This window comes from Symphalangus syndactylus, chromosome 16 (genome assembly GCF_028878055.3).
Source record: "Symphalangus syndactylus isolate Jambi chromosome 16, NHGRI_mSymSyn1-v2.1_pri, whole genome shotgun sequence".
NCBI classification, from domain to species: domain Eukaryota; kingdom Metazoa; phylum Chordata; class Mammalia; order Primates; family Hylobatidae; genus Symphalangus; species Symphalangus syndactylus.
Window position 1 is genome coordinate 25,260,162 of NC_072438.2, and position 5,090 is coordinate 25,265,251.

Sequence of the window (5,090 nt, forward strand, 5' to 3'; positions counted from 1 at the left end):
TCTTACTTTTTCTCCTACTTTATTGGTTGTTCCCTTTCAGTGCCCTTTTGTTGATTTTTTTTCTCCCTATTATCAGAGAAATTATCTTCTTCTCTTCTCTTCTCACACATTTAGTGTATTGCCAGTTTCCAATTTATTTCCTCTCTGCTCCAAAGCCACCCTTCATTGCCTGTTCTGCAATAATAGAACTGGACTCTGTAAGCATTTCTCCTGCACAGCTGATATAATGTTCAGTTTTGCCAACAGAGTGTTGGAGGAGGGGGCTTCCCTTCCTGGTTCTGGTGTGCTTCCATATGGTTCCTGCCACATGGCTACCATGTACATGTGAGGGACATCCAGCAGCACTTCCTGCACCCTGACAGGGTGCTTCCTGCTTCCCCAGTGGCTGTAGACCAACAAAGGCCCAGGGAACCCAGCAAACTCTGCTGTCCAGTGAGCCACTGCCACACCTTCTCCAGTGAAGCTCAGGTCCCAGCCTTGGGGAGGGACTTGTCTTCCAAATTTGTTCCTCAAGTGCTGTCCCTCAGCCCAAGAATATTCTTCAGAGTTCTCATTAGCCTTTTAGAATTAATCCTTGCTACTCAATAATTCTTTATATTACACTGACCTCATTCACAATACTGCGCAGCTTCTGTCTTCTGGACCCTGGCCAACACATTCCCTTAGTGATCTCACCGAGTCTCATAGCTTTAACTGCTTAGGACCCCCAGATCTCTCAGGACCCCTAGATCTCTCTTGAACACCAGACTCAATACAACTGCCCACTTGACATCTCCACTGGGGTATTAATAGAACAAACCTCTATGTCCAAAACAACACTCCAGATACTCCCAATACTTGCTCTATCCACAGCCTTCTCTATCACACTTGCTAACTTAATCCTTCCATTTGCTCATGTCAAAAACTTTGGGAGACATCACTGACTCTTTTCTCTCTTACCCTCACCTGAAATCCACCAGGAAATCCTCTTGAATCTATCTTCAAAATATCCGCCATTTCCCAATTCTCCTCTCACGACCTCCACTGCTACCACCCTAACCACTGTCATTTTTTGCCTGGATTCTTGCAAAAGCCTCAGTACTATCCTCAACATAACAGCCAGAGCAATCTTTTAAAATATATCATGCCACTCTTTTGCTCAAAATCCTTGCAGTAGTTCCCAAAATCCAAAACCAAATCCTTAAAATGCCCAACACCCCCTTACATTTGCTATTCCCAAACTGTGCACCAAGGCACTCCAAGGCAGCATTCACAGGGACTCTGCAGGGCACTTTCTATGATCTAGGTTATATAGCAATATCAGTCATATTACTACTATAAAATTGTTAGAACCCAACCACTTGTAAATCCAAATCATTAGTTATTTTCTTTGACGTAGGGGCATCGTAAAAAATTACTAAGACACTAAGGGCACTATAGGCCTAGAAAGTTGGGGAACCCCTACCCTACACAATCATCTGTTGGATCTTATCTCCTGAAACTGCCCCTCTGTTTGCTCCACTCTCTGCCCCAGCCAACCCAGCCTCCCTGTGTTCCTCACCCCACCTGGTACACTCCTGCCTCAGGCTCTTTGCAATGACTAGTTCCTTGTCTTAAAATGTCCTTACCTCAGATGCCCTTGGCTGCCTTCTACACTTTCTTTCAGATGTGTTCAAATGTCACTTCCTCACATTAGATATTCCATCACTGCCTGTATTAGTGTGGGCTGCCATAACAAAACACCACGGAGTGGGTGGCTTAACAACACACATTTATTTTCTCTGTTCTGGAGGCTGAAAGTCCAAGATTGAGGCTCCGGCCAATTCTATCTCTGTGAGGGCTCTCTTCTCAGCTTGTGGATGGCAGCCTCCTTGCTGTGTCCTCACACAGCCTTTCCTCAGTGCATGCGTGTGGGAAGAAAGTGAGAGGGAGAACTCTGGTGTCTCTCCTTATAAGAACACTAATCCTGTTGAATCAGTGCCCATCCTTATTAACTCATTCCATCTTAGTTACTTCCTTAAAGGCCCCATCTCCAAATATAGGCACATTAGAGTGAGGGCTTGAACATATAAATTTGGGGGAGACACCCACATTCAGTTCATAACACTACCATTTTTGAAATTGCAATCTCATTCTCCCCAACACTCCTTCACCCCTTACCTTGCTCTCTTCTCCTCCACAGTTCACCTTTCTCACATACTCTACAATGAATTCGTATTATGACTCTATTGTTCATTATCTGTCACCCTCTGCCCCAACTAGAATAAAACTCAATGATTAAGGGTAGGAGCCACTGTCTCCTTAGTTCATTATGTGTCCCAGGCATCTAGGTTAGTGCCTTGTACACAGCTGGTACTCAGATTAGCTGTTGAATGAATGACGGAGAAAAAACATCTTCCTGGCCCCTTTTCCCTTTTCATTCTCTTTGCACATCACCAGGGAAGGAAAAGAAACATACCTCAATAATTGATTAGTTTCAGGAGAGCTGGTAGTCTTCATTCCATTTAGAAACCAGATCTGATATTCAATAATTAAAAATAATTAATAATAAGCAGCCCAAATTTCTACCAGTGGATCAGTAGGTAAACACCAGATTAAAAGACTTCCAAGCAGTCCATGATTCTAGCATACTCATCTATGACTGCTGGATATGAGATGTGATTTGATTAAAGAAGACAGGCCAGGAGCGGTGTCTCACGCCTGTAAATCCCAGCACTTTGGGAGGCTGAGGCAGGCAGATCACAAGGTCAAGAGACTGAGACCATCCTGGCCAAAGTGGTGAAACCCCATCTCTACTAAAAATACAAAAATTAGCTGTGTGTGGTGGTGCACGCCTGTAGTCCCAGCTACTTGGGAGGCTGAGGCAGGAGAATCACTTGAACCAGGGAGGCGGAGGTTGCAGTGAGCCAAGGTCATGCCACTGCACTCCAGCCTGAGTGGCAGAGCGAGACTCTGTCTCAAAATAAAAAGACAACACGATAAATGAAGTGCATTTATTAGGATAATCAATAATTATCAGGTCCGGTTCTAAACGGAATGAAAACTACCAGCTCTCCTGAAACTAACTGTACCCTCGGCAAGTCTCTTAGTGTGTGGAACTGTTTCTTCATCTGAAAATTGGAAACAACAAGACATGCAAGGTACAGCATGAGGTAATGTGCTCAGGGTGCTCTCAACAGCTAGACTTGTTTACTAGTTTCAGCTCCGAAGCTCTCTGGCTAGGTGACTTTGAACAACCAGTCCGACCTTCTGAGCCTCCCATTTTCTTTCCTGTAATAGTTGGATAAAATCACCTCATAATGGCAAGAATCAAGAAACTTCTCAAAAGTTAAACATAGAGGCCAGGCGCAGTGGCTCACAGCTGTAATCCTAAGCACTTTGGGAGGCCGAGGCAGGTGGATCACTTGAGGTCAGGAGTTTGAAACCAGCCTGGCCAACATGTGAAATCCCGTCTCTACTAAAAATACAAAAAAAAAAAAAAAAAAAGCCAGGCGTGGTGGTGGACACCTGTAGTCCTGGCTACTCAGGGGGCTAAGGCAGGAGAATCGCTTGAACCTGGGAGGTAGAGGTTACAGTGTGCTGAGATCGCACCACTGCACTCCAGCCTGGGCAACAGAGCAAGACTCCATCTCAAAAAAACAGAAGTTAAACACAGAAATTACCATATGGTGGAACAATCCTGCTCCTAGATATATATCCAAAATCATTGAAAACAGATACACAAACACTTATACGTGAATGTTCACAGTGGCAATGCTCACAACAGCCAAAAGGTGGAAACAGCCCAAATGTCTATCAACAGATCAGTAGATAAACAAAATTGCAGTGGATACATATAATGGAATATTATTACGCCACAAAAAGAAATAAGTACCTATACATGATGCAACGGGGAGGAACATGGGAAACATTAAGCTAAGTGGAAGGAGCCAGACACAAAAAGTCATATAGTGATTCCATTTATACAAAATACCCAGAACAGGCCAGGTGCAATGGCTCACGCCTCTAATACCAGCACTTTGGGAAGACAAGGCAGGAGGATTGCTTGATTCCAGGAGTTTCAGACCAGCCTGGGCAACAGAGCAAGACCCTGTCTCTACAAAAAACTTTAAAAAATATCTGGGTGTGGTAGCACGTGCCTGTAGTCTCAGCTACTCAAGAGGCCAAGGAGGGAGGATTGCTTGAGCCCAGAAAGTCAAGGCTGTAGTGACCCAGGTTCATGCCACTGCACTTCAGCCTGAGTAAGAAAGAGCAAGACTGTCTCAAAAAAATAATACCCAGAATTAATTCACAGAAACAAAATGCGGATTGGTAGTTGCAGGGGTTAGGGAGTGGGAATGGGGAGGAACTGCTTAAACAGCATTGGTTTTTCTTTTAGGGTGAGGAAAATGTTTGGGAACTAGACAGAGGTGGTGATTATGCACTACTGTACATGTGCTAAATGCCACTGAACTGCTCATCTACTTAACTTTTAATACTTAAAATTAGCCTTAAAATGGCTAATTTTGGCCGGGTGTGGTGGCTCATGCCTGTAATCCCAGCACTTTGGGCAGCCGAGGTGGGAAGATCACAAGGTCAGGAGATCAAGACCATCCTGGATAACACAGTGAAACCTCGTCTCTACTAAAAATACAAAAAAAATTAGCCGGGCGTGGTGGCGGGCACCTGTAGTCCCAGCTACTCGGGAGGCTGAAGCAGGAGAATGGTGTGAACCCGGGAGGCGGAGCTTGCAGTGAGCTGAGATGGCACTACTGCACTCCAGCCTAGGCAACAGAGCGAGACTCTGTCTCGAAAAAAAAAAAAATGGCTAATTTTACGTGAATTTCACCTCACTAAAAAAAAGAAAGAAAATACGTAGTAAAGGCCTTTAAAAACAGCAACTATCTGGTGACTAGAGATCTGGGCTTAGGTCTACCAGTTACTGGCAACAAGGCAATGTCTCTCTGGGCTTCAATTTCCTCACCTGTAAAATGATCAGGTTGGATTAAATCACTACCAGTTCTCAACCAGGACAGCCTATATTGGCCATATGTGGAGGGCTGCTTCTAAATGCACAGGGCCATCCCATCACCCCCAGATTTTGACATGTCCAAGGCAGAATCAGGCCTGTG